Source organism: Nerophis ophidion, linkage group LG11 (assembly GCF_033978795.1).
Source record: "Nerophis ophidion isolate RoL-2023_Sa linkage group LG11, RoL_Noph_v1.0, whole genome shotgun sequence".
Lineage (NCBI taxonomy): Eukaryota > Metazoa > Chordata > Actinopteri > Syngnathiformes > Syngnathidae > Nerophis > Nerophis ophidion.
In genome coordinates, this window is record NC_084621.1 from 50,240,506 (window position 1) to 50,260,621 (window position 20,116).

The 20,116-nt window shown below is 39.7% G+C and overlaps 1 protein-coding gene across 1 annotated transcript in view; it reads left to right on the forward strand.

The window, feature by feature from the left end:
• The first annotated feature begins 7,656 nt into the window (after positions 1–7,656).
• Positions 7,657–20,116, forward strand: part of LOC133562220 (A disintegrin and metalloproteinase with thrombospondin motifs 16) — a 166,862-nt gene continuing 154,402 nt past the window's right edge. Inside the window, exon 1 of the mRNA XM_061916195.1 lies at positions 7,657–7,791. The gene's annotated coding sequence lies outside the window, so the exon portion shown is untranslated. The remainder of the gene's footprint in view (positions 7,792–20,116) is intronic.

Consider the following 20,116-nt stretch of genomic DNA (forward strand, 5'->3'; position numbering starts at 1 on the left):
TATGATAGGCTCTAAACCAGAGGTGTCAAAGTCATTTTAGCTCAGGGGCTGCATGGAGCAAAATATTTTCCCAAGTGGTCCGGAATGGTAAATTCATGGCATGATAACTTAAAAATAAAGAAAAATGCAGGTTGTTTTCTTTTATATTAGCCAAAAATAGAACCAGCACATTCTGAAAAACGTACAAATCACAGATAATCCTCTGGACAAAACACTTCAAGTTTGGTGCAGCTTCAACAACACCATGAGCTTAGACTTTGTCTCAGTGTATCTACAAAGCCAGGATCAAGCTTTAAGTCACAGTCTTTCTGGGATTGAACAAAAAACACAACATGTAAACTCTTCGAGGTATCAAATACCTCCTTTGTCATGTCGATTTATCAATCCAGTGCTAACTCAAAAAAAGGTAAGAAACAGAGGTAAAAAATGTTCGGATGGGTTAAGTTCACTTTTATTGTGTTTGACAGAGACCTTTTGGGGCAATGAGGGTGCCAAATGGCGATGTGCTTGAAGCAGAAGACGTAAAACGGCAGGTTTTAAGTTGCATGTAAGTCGAAGAGGAGGAGCCACAGTAACCCTTTACTGTGTACCTCTTGTAAAACCGTTTGCTTGCCTAACAGAGTTGCTATTGTGACATCCAGTGGACACATTCAGAACAGCAGTGTGGAGAGGCGAAGCCGACGAGCCCACGGCGGGCCAGGGCAAACGGTGGTCCTGCCCAAGATGGCGGACAGGAGGCGGAGCATGCAGCAGAGCGGAGAGGTGGGGCACGGCTGGAGCGACTCTACAGCCATCAGAGTCAGGTGCGTACATAACACACCTGTGCTCAATCCCTGCATCTTCTGCTGCAGCATAAAAGGGGAGAGGGAAGAGCAATCGTGGCAGAAGGAGGAGTGGAAACAATCAGCTACACTGACCACGAGAGCGACGAGATCAACCCAGAGCGAGATGCCACCCTGTGGAAGACGCAGCCACCAGCCACTGAAAGGTGCACCGCGACAAGCAGGAAAAGCCGGCGTGCTAGAAATTGGCGCGACATGATTATTTAAATAATAAATCAGAGTCAAACCTGCTACGATGCGTTTTGTATCGAGTGTCACAGCAACCCACACGATGAAGGCTGGAGACCCGTCACAAGCAGTTTCTTTCGTTAAAAAAAACAACAACAAAAAACAACTCATTTTAATACTTTACAATAGGGCCGAATAAAACCAGCTCGGGCCGTACGTTTGACACCCCTGCTCTAAACATAAACAGACGTCCCTAGAAAACACGGTAAAAGAAATGTGCACCCAAATCCAAGATACATCAGAAGTAAAAAAGGAAATAAGCAATTCCAGTTAATTGCAGGTTCATTGACCTTCATGTAGTTTCTTCTCAGTACAAACATATACTATTAATTGACAACGTGCTTTATACACCAAGAACTTCACAATACCAAGAAACCCTCACATCCCAATTATTAAGCTGCTGCTCAGCTTGTCCCCACATTGACAGACTTCATGTAGGAAGTAAGAAGGTTTCGAGGCCACAAAAAGTCCCCACTTCAGTCACGGCAAAAATGTGGTACAGATGAAGAGCAATAAAGACACAGACATGGTCTTCCTGTTGAAAGGATGAATCTGTGGCATTTAGGTTAGGAAAAAGCATTGAGAGTCTACGTTGTGTGTTGCTCTAGTCTTTACATTTCTAATTTCTGAGGACCAAGTGGAAAAGTGTGCGACACACAGTAGTGCTGTCTGTGCTATGCTGTTTTTGTGCATAAATACTTGGGTGGTCCGTGAGATTGTTCATACTTTGATTATCTTGGGAGGTATGGCAGTTGCTGCTCTTTTTGGCTGATTGAGTTTGCCATTATTATTATCCAATGAGGGAAACGCTAATTTAGAATTAAAGTGCAGTATGTGAAACACTTTAATGTTGCCATGTGCCTAAAACGTATGCTGATGCAGCAGAAAGCATGCAGACATGGAAATAAATTGAACCACTTGTATTACTGTCTGCAGATTAATACACTCTGGTAAAAGAACCTAACTTTAGGGAGGTTTTTAGAAACACAAGTCATGTTTTATAATGACATAGGCTTTACCCAAATAAAAAAAAAACGAATGTGTGTGTATACGTTTTTGAGTACAGAACATTTTAATATAAAACCTACAGTATGGGCTTAATCTACTAAAATCCAAGTTACAAGTGCTAAATAGTATGTGCAAACTAGAATATCGGATGTACTATTAGGGGGCATGTTATGGTTGATTTATTAAGAAATTTGTGCACAACTGATAACGAGTGCAAATTTAGATATAAGGTATTTGCGTGTATACCACCCATCACTATGGAAACACTCATTTACTCTTCACATTCATGACATTCTATGGTCCATGTAGCGTTTTATCATGTTGTTAACATGCACCACATAAGTAAAATATGTCCTGCCTTTTCTGAACTATTATCTAGACCAGGGGTGTCAAACATACGGCCCAAGAGCCGGATCAGGCCCGCAAACAGGTTTTATCCAGGGGTGAGTTCGCTAAGTTTAAAAATGTACCTGAAATTTTTGAAGGAAAGAAACAGCTGTTCTAAATGTGTCCACTAGATGTCACAATAGCAATTTTGTGTGTATTTGTAGATGATGCAACATATGCACAAACTATACCACACAATGTTAGTACATCAGTCGCGGTAAATGAGTGAACTACATAAATAACGTCCGGTAATTTGATTTTAAATAAAAGATAAAGATAGAATAATATTAACTGCAACATGTAAGTGTAAAAAAAAACAACAACATTACGATTTGTACATTTTCAGAATGTGCTTCTTCCATTTTTAAACAAAGAAAACAATCTGAAGTTGTCTTTGTTTTTAAGTTATCCTGCCGTGATTTTACCAGTCCAGCCCGCTTTGGAGTATTTTTTTTTCTCCAAGTGGCCCCCGATTAAAATGGGTTGGACACTCCTGATCTAGACAAAACAAAACCCACTGTATCTGAAAGTAATAGTTTCAACTTCCATTGCATTTACATTAAAATTGTAGCTTTATTAAAAATGTGTGAATTTTGCAAAATTGACTTTTGCACCTGGCCTTCAACTACATGAGAATAATAACTGGAACCTCATTGCTGTGGCAGAGGCAAAACATCCCTCAATGGACAGTGGCTGGTTGTGTGGGTCAGAGTCTTGGCCAGACAAGTTTTCCCGCTGGGCGAAATCCTGCCACATGCAAATGTTTGGCTGCAGTCAGAAAAATGTTTTCCAGTGAATGTGTCAAAGATACTGCATATTACTTTCAGTGGGTGATATATGCAGTGAATATGAGAAGTAAACTAATTAAAAGCTTTCAGGAGTGTCAAACTCTTTTCATTGTGAGCCACATCGCAGTTATGTTTATTGAGTTTGTGCAAAGCCAGTTAATATCTAAATGCCCTTTAATAAGCACACACAGTTGGTATTTTCTTATATTTAGTTCAGTAATTTACAAAAGCTAAGCATAGTTAGCTTTAGACTACAACAGTTGGAGCTAGCAGTTACACATCCATCCATCCATTTTATACCGCTTGTAACAGTTACACAACAGCTAAATATGTTTTAAAAGTTTGAAAAAATGAACAATATTGCAATCCAAATTAAATTTGTCACGTTAAACAACAAATATTTATAGTTTCATATTACTCACAGATACAAAGTCACCGGCGTATTAGAAAGTATTCAGTAACAAACGTGTACAAGTCACCGGCGTATTAGAAAGTATTCAGTAACAAACGTGTTTGCATCTTCAATTTACTCTCATAGGCGAAATGTCTTGAATTATTGTTGCCACTAGGTGTCGCCATAGAACTTAATTTCAATTTTAAGACAGCGTAAGTCCACTCCAGATGGTTAATAATAAATAGGTTAAAGTTTTTCATACTCAATGTTGTTTGACAAATTTTCTCAAGAAAAGCTTTTCTGGCATTCCATCCATCCATCCATCCATTTTCTACCGCTTATTCCCTTTGGGGACGCGGGGGGCGCTGGTGCCTATCACAGCTACAATTGGGCGGAAGGCGGGACACCACAAAATAATAAAAGTATGGATGATGTGTGCTCATATCGTATTCGATTAATATCAGTATCATATCACAATACTCCAAATTTCCGTATTTAGGGATAAGCAGTAGAAAATGGATGGTTAATTTTTCATAACAAAAACATGGTTTATATAAATTGTTGCATGATTACATAGTTGTAAAGGTTAGAACAGTGGTTCTTAATGTGTTTCACTAAGTACCACCTCAGAAAACACTGGCCCTCCAAGTACCACCATTATGACCGACATTAAAATACAGTTGCATAGCAGGCCTAAGTAGTCATTAAAAACAAGGCAGATGTTTTATTTAACAAATACATGTAATATTTTTGGCCACTGTAACATTACACACAGTTTGATCAGTAACACTGTTGAATATAGAACAATTAAACACTGTACTTTAACAAGTGATTCTGTTGCGATCCGCTGTTCGGATCTTTACATATTCTTGTTTATTGTTCCTTTTTGGTATCACTCTGTTGTTTGACGTTCTTATTTCCTGTTTAGTCTGTCACCATGATTGCTCATTAGTTCACCTCATTAGCACACCTGTTTCTTGTAATCACCTCCCTTATTTAAGCTCGCCCCTTTTCGTTCTTCATTCTGGATTCCTAATTTGCTTATATGCAACAGGTGACGACTGCTATTATTCATTATTACTCGCTAGCTTTCATGCTACGTTTAGTGCTTATTCTTAGCTCTCATGCTAAATGTTTTGTTTTCCCTTTTCGTGCCTTCGTGCCTAGTATTTGTATTTCCGTTTGTTATTCCTAGCCTCCATGCTAGCGCCATTTGTTTGCCTTTTTTCTATTTGCACCAGTGTTTTTGTTCTAGCCTGTTTTTGAGGTTAATAAATCTTTATTTCTTGGGACGGTGTGGCGCAGTGAAAGAGTGGCCGTGCGCAACCCGAGGGTCCCTGGTTCAATCCCCACCTAGTACCAACCTCGTCACATCCGTTGTGTCCTGAGCAAGACACTTCACCCTTGCTCCTGATGGGTGCTGGTTAGCGCCTTGCATGGCAGCTCCCTCCATCAGTGTGTGAATGTGTGTGTGTGAATGGGTAAATGTGGAAGTAGTGTCAACGCGCTTTGAGTACCTTGATGGTAGAAAAGCGCCAACAAGTACAAACCATTTACTTTTTGCTGTGTTCTTGCCGACCTGGAAGAAAAAACCCGGCATCGCTATGCCAACCAGACGTCACAGATTATTTGGCATACCACTAGATGGAGCATGTGTATCACAAAATCACTGGGTTAGAAAGTAGGAAATCACCTTACATCCATCCATTTTCTACCGCTAATTACCAATAAAGATGATGTGTTTTATTGATGAACATTATTTCCAGACTGTCGCAGACCAACAACTTGAAGTGCCAGGCAAGATCTGGCACCCACGCCTTGACTTTGCCACCCGTAGCATAATGCCTTAAATTCCTTACACATCTCTCTGAAGTTGGAAATTGATTTGAGATATATGGTCTTTAAATTAAGATTTGGATTAAAATTTAATTGGATGACTATTAAAATAGTGAACACATCGATCTACAAAGTGAGAAGCGGGCAGCTGTACAACAGCCATGCAGCGCACTTGAAGGAACTGAGTACCTTGCTCATGGGCACCTTTGAGCCCTTCATACTTTTGGAACCAAACCCTGCTGTCACAGGCCACATTCTTAACCACTTTGTCTAATTAAAATTCACCATCTCTGAGGAAAACAGTTACTCTATTGAGGCAATGATAAAAGGGGTATTATAACCAGAGTGCTTACACAATACAGAGGTGATGAACTTTAGCAGGCTCTTACTCCTGCAGAGTGTCATAAGACTGGCCACTTTGGTTTTAAGTTACACCCCTCCAAAGATGCTCTTTCTGCCCCACTGATCACAAAAAGCTGACTACCAATAATTAACACAACTCCTTAGCCGCTCATTTTTTCGTAAATATATCTTAGGCTCACAAACCATCACCTTTACAAACCACAGGGGGCATTTGTTGTGTCCTATTTGTTCCTTAGTGGTTGGAAGACACCTGAAAGATCAACAAAAATATATATGAAAAAAGACAAATAACAAAGAAATAAATAATAAAGTAAATAGTTAAAAAAGGATCTGGAGCTGTGTATATATGATATTTATCATACATATATATATATCAATTAATCAATGATTATTTATATAGCCCTAAATCCTGTATGTGTGTGTGTGTGTGTGTGTGTGTGTGTATATGCGTGTGTATGTGTATGTATGTATGTATGTATTTGTGTATTTATATGTATTCAAGGAAATACGGTATACATACATATCTATAATGTGTGTGTATATATGAATATATATACAGTATATATGTATGTATGTATTTATTAATATATGTGTGCATATGAATGTATATATACAGTATATATGAGTGTATGTATGTATATATTTATACATTTATATATATATATATATATATATATATATATATATATATATATATATATATATATATATATATATATATATATATATATATATAGTTATCATACATTGGTGTATACAATTTTGCATGCAAAACCCAGTCACTACATGTATGTGCACAATAATTCAGTTCATTCAATTATCACACATGTTTTGGTGTGAACAATCAGTGCTCACATGATTAATCTGGGTCAAACAAGACCTCTAATGATGTGACCAACCATTCATGCCATAACTCCCCTAATCAAGAGATTATCATCCATGAAAAACTAAATTTGAAGTTGGTCTACCATATCCATTAAGTAAACAGTTCTTCAGCCGTGACTTTTAAAATGACACTATGTAAGTAACTTAAAACTGAGCGTGTTACTCTTCTCCTCAAACAGTAATTGGCAACCAGAAGTGAACTTGATTACATGCTATATGCTTATTTTGAGCTTTAATGTATTTGCAACAAGATAACAGCATTTCTCTTTAAATATTTCTGGTACCCCTTCATTACTTGTGTCCAGGGACACCACCAGGAATTCTGGGCCCCATGAGAAAAAAAATCACATTTTGTCCCACCTGGGCCGCAGTTGTCTCCACAACTATAGGATCTAATATCTAACTGACCCATTTAAACCTTTCAATAACCTCAAATATAAAAAATTTCTTCTTATAGTGCAATACTACCATTGCAATATTCACTGCTGGTGAGCTGTACACGCAACAGTCTGCTTTTGGTATTTATATGTAATTCACAATTTGATGCAACAGATGTGCTAAAGACCTTCTTTTACCGTCTCAATGAATGTTTTTATTGAACAGTTTACAAATGGAAAATGATATGCTTCCATTCATCTCTCATTTTCTTCATCCTCATCAACTTTATTGTTACTGTCTTTCCACTCTGAAAATAGCAACATGTAACATGCGGACACCGATATACTCCAGAATGTCATGATCTGTTCACACCAGATCAGGTCTGTTTTCCTGTTTTGTGCTTTTATTTTGGCTACACTTCCTGTCATTGTAGTTATGCACCACCTTGACTTTTTTTTGCCAACACACCTGTTCCCTGTTTGCAGTCAAGACTAATTAAGTTCAGCTCTTGCTGCTGGCTGCCGCTCATCTTCTGTTTTGTCTTAAATACCTTTTTAACTGTGTGCTGTTTCCTGCCGCCTCCTGCACATTGGGATCATGACAACCACTGCTGCAATACGACTCCAGCGTCACAGAATGTTCTGACCAGAGAGTGATCCCGCGGCAGACTTCAGGAAATGAGGTATTGCGAGAGGAGAATTTTTCAGGGCATAGAGGCAGAGGCAAAGCTTTACTCTCCAAAAGACTCAGAGACTATGACATACACACTTGTTGGCCGAGTGCCTTTCTAGATGAAAAACAACCCCAGTGGCTTTTCCAAACAAACCTCCATGATGGCAGACTCAGGTGCGGACGTCTCCTCCTACCTCACCACCTTTACTTGAGTACGGTTATCTAAATGCAAACACGGTTATCCAGCGCGGTCAAGGCCCGAGGGAGCCAGCTGAAGCCTGGCCCCCGCTATTACTGCTTCACCAAAGCCCAGCCCCCACAAATACCAACACCCTGACTTGTCAAAGTCCTGCCCACGCTAGTCCTACCATCTCTGCTTCCCAAACCGTTGGCTTCTGCTCCCGCTACGGTCTTGGGTCAAACGCTCCCCTCTCAAACCGTTACCTCCTTGCATGGCCACCGCCGCCAGTCCTACATCCAGCGAGGCCATATCCTCCTGCACAGATGCCGCCAGTCCAACAGTGATATATAAAAGTTTATTTGAAATAGGGACGAACACAGAAACATAGACATCTGAAACAGTTATCCAATGTATGCATCATAGTGTTTGTAGCCAAAGCTAATTTACAACACTTGTCCCCAACAACAACAACAACACAGATCCAACATCATTAAAATAGAAAAGTAAAAAGAATAAGGCAAAAATGAGTCGATAATACTGATAATAGTAATAATACAAACAAAGTGCAAAGTAGATAAACACCAATATAAATAATAACACAGACAATGTGCAGACTAGATAAAAAAACAATTAGTAAAAAACTAAACATGGGAACACGATTTTTGCTCAACTAGCCACAATGTTTTTTGTTTTTTGAAAGTGACACTTTTCAAAAGTGTCAGGTATGGAGTTCGATAGTTGTGGTCCTTTTACTGAAAAGTCAGTATATAGCTCTCCTGCACTGCCGCTGACACTACTGTATGTATGTATGTATGTATATTTCTCAAGCCCCCAACCATATTCTTTTAACCCAATGTGGCCCTCGAGTCAAAAGATTTGGGGGGGCCCCTGGTGTAGAGCTTCTTTTTTGTAAAATCCCCCTGCAAATTCTGCCATGTCTGGCTGAGGGAAACCCAACAAGTCAAGCTCCTCCGAGCCTAGTGCGTCCGCCAACCCAGATAGCATAGAGGAGCCGGTCGTCGACTTGGCTCTTTTTATGAGTATAAGTCAAAAGACGGAAGAAATGCAAGCCGACATCCTCGAAAATCTTAAATCCGTTGTCGGAGGAGAGATAGCGGCTGTTAGAGTCATTGGAGAGCATTCTCACATCCCATAGCGGTGCCATCGCGAGACTGGATCTCACGGCTAATGCTAATGTTAATGAGCTAGAGGTTCGCCGCCTTAGCGTCAGGGCTCCCGTCCGACTGAGTTCACAGCTGAGTTCATCTCCCAACTTGATGTTTGGACTTCTCTATCCGGCGATGTTGCGAATCATCCAACGGCCAAACTCACAGATCCAATGTTCTGACAGAGGGGGCAGATTTAAATACATAAATCTTAAAATAGATGTTGCCTTAGATTCAGTCTAGGACGCATGTTAACACACGAGCTGTCCGTTGTCATTTTTGAGAACTGTGGATACCAGAAGCAAGAGATATTTAGCCCTTCTTATCAATTATGTTCTATTTTATTCAGATGGTATAGTTCCTGTGTTTGGTCAAAATGACTATAAAATATTTATTTGAATTATCTTATTGACTAATTTATAGCTTGTATATCTTTGTTTACCTACTCAGTGGTCTAGTGGTTAGAGTGTCTGCCCTGAGATCGGTAGGTTGTGAGTTCAAACCCCGGCCGACTCCAAAAAAAATGGGACCCATTGCCTTCCTGCTTGGCACTCAGCATCAAGGGTTGGAATTGGGGGTTAAATTCCCGGGCGCGGTACCACTGCTGCCCACTGCTCCCCTAACTTCCCAGGGGGTGATCAAAGGGATGGGTTAAATGCAAAGGACAAATTTCACCACACCTTGTGTGTGTGTGTCAATCATTGGTACTTTAACTTTAACTTAATCTTATTCTTTGCACATTCGATTGAAGTAATGGCTTTTGATAGGCGGCTGTAATTGAAAATATTTTATTTTTATATTGCTCAAAAAAAATACCTTAGTGAACGTTATTTGCCAACAAGATGTCATATTTTTGGCGCCTACTGAGTTTGTCATTGTAAAACAGGTGCCATGGTTTTTTAGGGGGAGGAGATGCTGTGGCACCCTGTTTAGATGAATGCTTTTTTGAGAGCTTTGGGGTGGGGGGGTTGACAGCTACTGTTTTTTTCTTTCCTCTTTGCATCTGTTAAGTGAAATTGTTTTTGTTTTACCACAGACTTGCATTTTTGTATACGGTATACATCTGGGCACCCAAGTAATCTTCTTGCAGGAGACTCCTTTTTAAATTTTCTGATGACTGAAGGCTGAGGAGAGGATGGATAGGACAGACTTACCACTCTTCATTTTCGGGCAAATCGAGGGGAGTTTCTATTTTGCTACATAAATCAGTTCATTTTGTACACTTGAAGAGTATTTCTGAGCCCAATGGGAAGTATGTTATTGTCACGGTCCAATTCTCCAACACCCCAGTACCCTTGGTAAACAACTTTTTGTAAATATCTCTAATTTGTCAACGTACTATTCAGTACTAAGAGAAGGCTTTAACTTTTGGCTCGATCCTTAGCTTGATCGCTCATCAGCCAAAACTTGCCCACCTTTCAAAGTCCTCTAAGTCAGTGGTTCTCAACCTTTTTTCAGTGATGTACCCCCTGTGAACAATTTTTTTAATTCAAGTACCCCCTAATCAGAGCAAAGCATTTTTGGTTGAAAAAAAGAGATAAAGAAGTAAAATACAGCACTATGTCGTCAGTTTCTGATTTATTAAATTGTATAACAGTCCAAAATATTGCTCATTTGTAGTGGTCTTTCTTAAACTATTTGGAAAAAAGATATAAAAATAACTAAAAACTTGTTGAAAAATAAACACGTGATACAATTATAAATAAAGATTTCTACACATAGAAGTAATCATCAACTTAAAGTGCCCTCTTTGGGGATTGTATTAGAGATCCATCTGGACTCATGAACTTATTCTAAACATTTCTTCAGAAAAAAAGAAATATTTAACATTAATATTTATGGAACATGTCCACAAAGAAATCTAGCTGTCAACACTGAATTCTGCATTGTTGCATTTCTTTTCACAGTCTATGAACATACATTCATATTTTGTTGAAGTATTATTCAATAAATATATTTATGAAGGATTTTTTAATTGTTGTTATTTACAGACATTTTTTAAAAAATCTCACGTACCCCTTGGCATACCTTCAAGTACCCCCAGGGGTATGCGTACCCCAATTTGAGAACAACTGCACTAAGTTAATCCAGTATTTTATGGAAAAATTCTCTGTTTCAGATGTCTGGCGTTTTTTTTTAATCTCTCTAGAAGGCAATATTCTTTAACGTTCATAATACTTCCAACCGCATTTATTACTTTGTAGTTGATAATAAATTACTCTCATCTATATTTAGTTGCAAATATGATGCAAGTGCTACCCCTGACCATGCTCCAATTTCAATGGATTAATCCTTTAAAAACGCATACTGTATCTCTGTCAGAGAACTTAGACTCGACCTCTCAAAACCCAGACACTTATAAGGTGAGGCTCTCTTTACACGCAGAACTTGATGTCCTTGTGACAGACAGTTCTACTGAACAAATGTTCTGTTCAGGTTCTCCGTTTTATGATCATGGCGATACAGCTGGTAAACTATTTGCTCATTAACTACGCCAGATATCAGCATCCCATTAGATTAATTCCGATTCAAGTATAGTTACAGATGATCTTGAGATCAATAATGTATTCAAAAAAAAATTCATCCCTCTACTCATCTTCTCATAGTTTTACTCCTGAGCTTGATAGTTCTTTCACCAATTTGGACAACCCCTCGGTTGACCAGTCAGCTGCGGTAGAGTTAGAGCAGGCGTAGGGAACCTATGGCTCTAGAGCCACATGTGGCTCTTTTAATGACTGCACCTGGCTCTCAGATACATCTTTGCTGACATTGCTTAACACGGTAAGTAATGAATAATTCCGCTGGTAATCACAGTGTCAAAAATAACGTTCAAAATATAAAAAATTCTCGTGCATTTTAATCCATCCATCCGGTGTTTACCGCACCTATTCAAGAAGTCGCATTATTGGTACAAAGCATTTTATTTATTGTTGGTTAGCTTCAGAATAAAAATGTTATTAAAAATAATAAGAGACTTATTATACTCTAAAAATGTTGGTCTTACTTAAAAATGCATACATTTAGTTGTATTCAGTCTTAAAAAAAATAGCATATGGCTCTCACGAAAATACTTTCTAAAATATTTGGCTTGTATGGCTCCCTCAGCCAAAAAGGTTCCCGACCCCTGAGTTAGAGGGACCAAATACTGCTGCGGAATTAAATGGTGCAGCGTTATCGCTACAAAATGAAAAATTCTCCGGACCAGACAGCTATCCACCCAAATTTTGCAAAAATTGTTGGCATAAACTAGTCCCCCGACTGTTGGACATGTACAATGAATCCTCCGAATCCAGCCGCCACCGGCCAACGGTCAACCAAGCTTCACTTTTTCTCCTTTTGAAAAAAGGACACCTGTCCTTTGTCGTGAAGTTCGTATCATCCTATTAGCTTGTTAAATGTGGACTTAAAATGTGTTTACCAACCGCAAAAGATGCTCTTTATTTTTTCTAACTGGAAAAGATTTGACTCAAATTCATTGGTTGTTCTGTTAAGTTTAGGAAAAAATGGGGTGGTTTCCTAAAATATGTAAAGGAAACTGATCTCCAGCTTGGCCTCGATTTGAGACGTGGTTAAATTGTGGTTGATTGATGAGCTGTTTGTTTGCTTTTCTCTAATGCTGCACCATGTTGAGGACATTCGGAAGTGCAGTTGTCTGTGGCTTTAAAACAATATTTGCTTGTACTTAATTTCATTTTTTTTTAACTTTTTTTAATACTCTATTTATATATATATTTATATATATATATATATATATTTTCATATATATATATATATATATATATATATATATCTATCGGTGCGGCATCTTCAGTAATGCGGACGCTGTATCGATCCGTTGTGGTGAAGAAGGACCATAGTTCCGATCCTCAACTATGGTCATGAGCTTTGGGTCATGACCGAAAGGACAAGATCAGGGGTAGAAGCAGCCAAAATGAGTTTCCTCCGCCGGGTGGCGGGGCTCTCCCTTAGAGATAGGGTGAGAATCTCTGTCATCGGGGAGGAACTCAAAGTAAAGCCGCTGCTCCTCCACATTGAGAGGATCCAGATGAGATGGTTCGGGCATCTGGTCAGGATGCCACCCGAATTCCTCCCTAGGGAGGTGTTTCGGGCACGTCCAACCCGTCGGAGACCACGGGGAAGACCCTGGATATGTTGGGAAGACTACGTCTCCCGGCTGGCCTGGTAATGCCTCGGGATCCCCCGGGAGGAGCTGGAAGAATTGGCTGGGGAGTGGAAAGTCTGGGCTTCCCTGCTTAGGCTGCTGCCCCCGCCACCAGACCTCGGATAAGCGGAAGAAGATGGATGGGATTTATATTTTTTTTTGGGGGGGGGGGGTGCATTTGATTGTATTGTATTGTATTTATGATAACTGTTTTGTCAAAAAAAATCTAACAAATGTGTTTCAAGAGAAGTTTAAAGGCCTACTGAAACCCACTACTACCCACCACGCAGTCTGATAGTTTATATATCAATGATGAAATATTAACATTGCAACACATGCCATTACGGCCTTTTTAGTTTACTCAATTGCAATTTTAAATTTCCCGGGAGTTTCGTCTTGAAAACGAATGATGACGTGTACGCAAGACGTCACAGGTTTTTAGGAAGTATGAGCGCTACGCACACACACACAGCTAAATGTCGTCTGCTTTAACGGCATAATTACACAGTATTTTGGAGAACTGTGTTGCGGAATATTTTGCAATTTGTTTAATTAATATTGGAGGAGTCTAAGTAGCAAGATGGAGTTGGGAAGCTTTAGCCTTTAGCCACACAAACATACAGTGATTCCTTGTTTAAAATTCCTGAAGGGGAAAATTTACTGTGGATCAGAGCGCGGTCAAGAGGACATGAAACACGACGGAATGTCAACCAGCAGGTTTCGGTGAGAAAATTGTGGTTAAAAAGTCAGTTCTTACCGGAGAAAAGCTGAGGTTGCCCCGTGCATAACTGCTGTCGACTCCCCTGAGACACTGCGCGTCAAGACACCCATGGACGTAAACCTCCGACTATCAGGTACTATTAAACTCACTAAAACACTAACAACACAATAGAAAGATAAGGGATTTCCCAGAATTATCCTAGTAAATGTGCCTAAAAACATATGAATCCGTCCCAACGCAAGTGCGTTTTATTTTTTTTTTACTTTTTTTTTTTTTTTCCTAGTCCGTCGCTATCAATATCCTCAAACACGAATCTTTCATCCTCGCTCAAATTATTGGGGAAATTGTCGTTTTCTCGGTCCGTATAGCATTTTTTGTTGGAGGCCCCCATTAAAAACAATATGAATATATGAGGAGCCCCCACACTTGTGACGTCATCGTCTGCGACTTCCGGTAGAGGCAGGGCTTTTGTCTTAACACCGAAAGTTGCGAACTTTATCGTGGATGTTCTCTACTAAATTATTTCGGCAAAAATATGGCAATATCGCAAAATGATCAAGTATGACACATAGAATGGACCTGCTATCCCCGTTTGAATAAGAAAATCTAATTTCAGTAGGCCTTTACGAAAAAAAAGTTATATTTTTGACTAAGACGTGCGCGTGGGGGATTAGATCGCAAATTGCAGTTTAAGTGCCAGCGATTCATGATAGTGCAATGTCTCTAATATCCGTCTTTTATTCCATGTGTGGAAATATTTGGTGACAAAACAAATTAACCTATGTCACAAATAACGACAAACCTCTCATCTGGAACGAGGCAAAATTGTTTCATAGGTATCGTCTACATGGGGATCCCAAATACACAAAAAAGGCAAAAAGGTGGGTTTTGCATAAAAGATGATTCCGTAATATACGGTCTCAAAGCTGTTACTTTTTCATAACGCTTTGAACCATGCTCTGTAGACAAGGTTACTTTATAGTGTGTTACAAGCCCTGTATCTTGTTAAAATTGTGAATGAACACAAGCACCTGCGTAAATATTTCATATTTCAATGTGTCCACTTATGGCTGAAAGAGGTGTTTGGCCAATATATAGTATGTACAAAATAAATATTAGTCCCAAAATTTGGTGGGTGTGGTTTATAAGTTTACAGGAGATAGGTAGATATACAGTAGCTCACAGAGTAAAAAAACACATGTTACAAATCAAAATAATGAAAATACAAACGTAAAAAACAGCCTTAGACAAAAAGGACACTGGTTACATCCCAAAAAAAAAAAATCTATAAAAAAATGACCCCTGTAGGTTAGATCAACTGAATAACTGGGAAGTGGTCCAGGAGTGGCCCGGAGCCAAACTTTTTCACCATCTGCAAATATTTACATGAAACATTAGTCTTGAGTGGCTAAATCCGCAGTGCATGTATGTCTGATAAGGTCAAAACGTGACAGTGAATGCATCACTGTTCTGAGACGGCCATCCCCGGCTTTGTGCGAAGCTCAGCTGAACCTGCAGTCGTCAAACTTACTGCCGTCTCCCTTTGCTCCGCTCTCACCTTCATCTTCCTCTCCCACCTCCCTTCACTCTTGCTCCCTGTCAGCTCACATCAGCCTCCCTTCTGTGAGGCTCTGAAAGGAATTTTACAGCTGCTGCAGCGTACGCTACACACACACATACATACACACACACACACACACACACACACACACACACACGCACGCGCAAAAAGACCACAAACGTGTGCATGTGCAGGTTCCCACTCAAACAATGCATGCGGGCACACATAGAAGTAATTCAATTATGTGTAGGAAGGAAAACCATTAAGACGCACTGAAGACTTTAAGCACCCTACTAGGGTTGTACGGTATACCTGTATCAGTATAGTACGGCGATACTAATGAATCATTAACGTCTCTGAAACGTACCGTTACTCCACCCACCCACACCAGCGCCCGCGTCGAAGTGACGTCGTGTCATTGCTGGTTTGCGAGCAGGGGAGCATGTTCGGCAGTGCACAATCACAGAGTACTCACAAGCAGACGCAGTGTGTAGACAGAAAAATTATTAGATTAGATCAGATTGGATAGTACTTTATTTATTCCTTCAGGAGAGTTCCTTTAGGAAAATTAACATTTTCAGCACAATCCCATTCAAGATCAGACAAACGTTACAGGGAGACAGAACAGGATCGCTGACGGGTCTGCCGGCTTTCAGCGCTACTTACAAAAAAGGTGAGATACAGGTAAACTAATGGGGGGGAATGGGAGAAAAAAAGAGAAGATTAAAATAAAATAAAAAAAATCGGTTTAGATTAGATAGTACTTTATTTATTCAGTCAGGAGAGTTCCTTCAGGAAAATTTAAATTTTCAGCACAATCCCATTCAAGATCAGACAAACATTACAGGGAGACAGAACAGGATCGCTGACGGGTCTGCCGGCTTCCAGCGCCCCTTACAAAAAAAGTCAGATACAGGTAAACAAGTGGGGGGGAATGGGAGAAAAAAATTGAAGATTAAAATAAAATTTTAAAAATCGGTTTTAGCCTGGGCCCTGGAGAGGGGGTGTAGACTGAGGCCAAGGGAAAAAAAACAACTCATAGCCAGAGTACACATCCCTCTTACATGTGTGTAAGAGGAAAACATCAAACATCAAAGAACACAGAGGACATTAAAGACATTAAAGCAGCAGATACAACCAGACACTTCTACATACAGCTATGAAGAAAAAGTTAAAGAAACATATACACTGTGGTGGCCTCTGCGGTGTTCCACGCCATCGTCCGCTGGGGAGGAGGAAGCATGGCCAGAGACAGAAGCAGACCCAACAAAGCAACCAGGACAGCCAACCAACTCTCGGCCAGTGTCCAGTCCGAATGGATGAGCGAGGATACGTCCAAGGCTACTGAGGTGTCCGACACCTGCTCACCCAGCCAAGACAGCGCGAAGCCTCTCCGTCCCAGCGCTCAGTGCTAGCTCCGCAGCCCTGTCCCCTCATCCGCATCTCCTCCAGTCCCTCCAAACCGACTCCGGTGTGGCAGACACCCAGCAGCTGGTCTCCATGGCCAAAAGGCTCCCGGGAGGCAGATCCAGAAGTCCCGAAAGTCCCACCCCTTGTCACACAGTCCCAAAGGGTCCCGGACCAAAAGGCAAAAAAGTATAATAACACATGAAAACAAGAGGGGAACACAAAAGGATGACACATGAGCACAGAGCTTCTGCCAACAGCAGAAGCTAAGACTGGACCCTGGAGAGGGGGTCTAGACTGAGGCCAAGGGAAAAAAACAACTCATAGCCATAGTACACATCCCTTGTGAGTATGGACGCATTGTGGCTTAAAAATTAAAGATAAAGGTTAAGTTATAACACTAAAACACCCTATCAGGAAGAAGTGCTTTAAGACATGACTAGCTAACTAGCGGCTAACGTCCATTCGCTGTCGGCAGTGTTTTAGCTACTTCTAAATCACTAATCCTCGCCTCCATGATGACAAATAAAGTAAGTTTTTTACAAGTATCATCCCTGTAGGACAAGGAATAGCTAAACATGTTTCACTCGTGGTGGTTTGTGCAGCCCTTTGAGACACTAGTGATTTAGGGCTATATAAGTAAACATTGATTGATTGATTGATCACTACACACCGTAGCTCACTGGTATCAAAATGTAAACAAACACCATGGGTGAATCAACGCGTAACATCCAATGTAATGATATCAAGTACAGGCACGTATCTAGTCGATACTACTATGATTACGTCGATATTTCTTCTTCTTTCCTTTTTTTTTTTTTAAATGTATATTGTGTTTATAAACTCAGGAAATATGTCCCTGGACCCACGAGGAATTTGAATACAACCAATGTATGATCCTGTAACTACTTTGTGGTATCATCCAAAACTAATGAAAAGTATCAAACAACAGAAGAATAAGTGATTATTACATTTTAACTGAAGTGTAGATAGAACATGTTAAAAGAGAAAGTAAGCAGATAAATGGTAAATAAAATGGTAAATACATAAAAATAAAGCAGATACGAAATAATAACCATATGTTTAATCTAACCTAAGATTTTTTTTCAAATAAAGCCAACAATGAAATTTTCTGCGGTACCCTTTATTTAGAAAAGTACCGAAAAGTAACAAAATATTGGTATCGTTACAACACTACACCCTACCATGAGACATGAATTTTCTTCCATTTTTCTTTGTTTGCACGCAAGGCTTTTTATTTTATTTCATGAAAACATGAAGTGAATGATTCTTTGATCAAAACAGATGCGCTGCTGAGAACCTCATGGAATCCCTCAGCGTGCCAGCTCGTTCCCTCGTACGTGTCTAGATGAAAGACAGGCAGGCAGGGAAATGGTCAATCTGATAGCGGAGAGGGCAAACAGACAAGGCAGACTGGGAGGCATACGGCAGCTAAAGGGTTCATAGGTCAAATCTTTCACGGCAGTCACCACAGGACGTTTATTTATGCGCAGCCTTCTCAAATAACTATCTTGTCTTTTATTTCTCCCTTGTACTGTTTGCCTCCAGACAGACAACAAAGCATTCTGGGATGCACCACTTCACAGCGTGCTTTAATTAAAAAATGTTTTGAAACTTTCAATCATTTTTTAATTTTTGACTTGAACTAAATCAGAATCAGAATCAGACATACTTTATTAAACAGACATACAGGACATCTTTTTCCCACATTTATACATAATAGCGACACAATCCATGTTTTACGTGTGTGTGTGTGTGTGTGTGTGTGTGTGTGTGTGTGCCAGAAATGTATGGGGTCATATATCTTGGGGTCATATATCTTCTGTGGCAGCTGCCACCCTGAGCTACCAAACATATGGTAAGAATTGGGACTTTATCACTAATGAAAGTCATGATTGGCAAACTAAAGAATAAAGTTGGATCAGGTTTGGTATGAGACCCAAATTTACAGTCTGAGAACAAATGAGTCTAAGACTGACAGGGAGACGTAAACTCCAAGAAAAATTCTTCCATTTACTATTCACAAAATGCTGATTTGATCTCGGTGTTCTACAAAAACCCAAAACCAATGAAGTTGGCATGTTTTGTAGTTTGTGAATGAAAACAGAATACAATGATTTGCAAATCCTTTTCAACTTATATTAAATTGAATAGACTGCAAAGACAAGAAATTTAATGTTCAAACCAGAGCTGGGCGATAAATCGAATATACTCGATATATCGCAGGTTTGTCTCTGTGCAATATAGAAAATGACTATATCGTGATATTCGAGTATACGTTCTCACGCAGTTGCTTTTAGCTGCGGGTATTATACTTCAGGCGTTTCTCACTATTTATCGTCTATCCTCACAAAGTGATAAAACAAGCCCACCTTCTTACATACGTCACATACTACGTCATACACTCGCGGAGCGGAGAGGTAACAATATGGTAACATTAGCTGTGATGCTAGCAGTGCGGTGCGAGTGGTAATTAGAGAGAAAGAAGGTGAGAATCTGGTAACAAATGAAGGAATAATTAATTCCCAAGAAAAACAGCAGGGGGTCCATCGTCTGGCGGTGGTTTGGCTTCGAGCGGCAAGATGTTGAACAGACAACTGTAATATGTCAAGTGTGCGGTAAAAGCGTTGTTACAAAAAGTAGCATTACTGCTAATTTGTAGCATCATTTGAAAAGGCACCCGCTAGAGAATGAAGAGTTCTTGAAACTCCGCATGTCAACATCTCCATTCGGTGCCACACCAACAAAATGCCCAAGCCACCATTTCCACATCAACACAGTATGAAAAAAATAGTCAACAACAGAGGTAGATGATGTCCGCAGGAACCTACCGCATAGCGAAGGACATACACTATTTGATTTCCTATTATGCAGCTCATTTTTATTTGACATTTATTGAAATATCTTTTGTGACATCATGCACAAAAGTGTACTTTATTTGTTTTAAACTATTGTAGTGGCGTTCTGTACAAAAAGTGCACTTTAATTTAATGTTTTTTTGATATGTCATCTTAGTGACATCATGTACAAAAGTCCACTCATAACTTGTTTTAAAATGTCTGACAAACTTGCACTTTAATTTTTTAAATGACATGAATGTTTGTGCCACTGCTTAA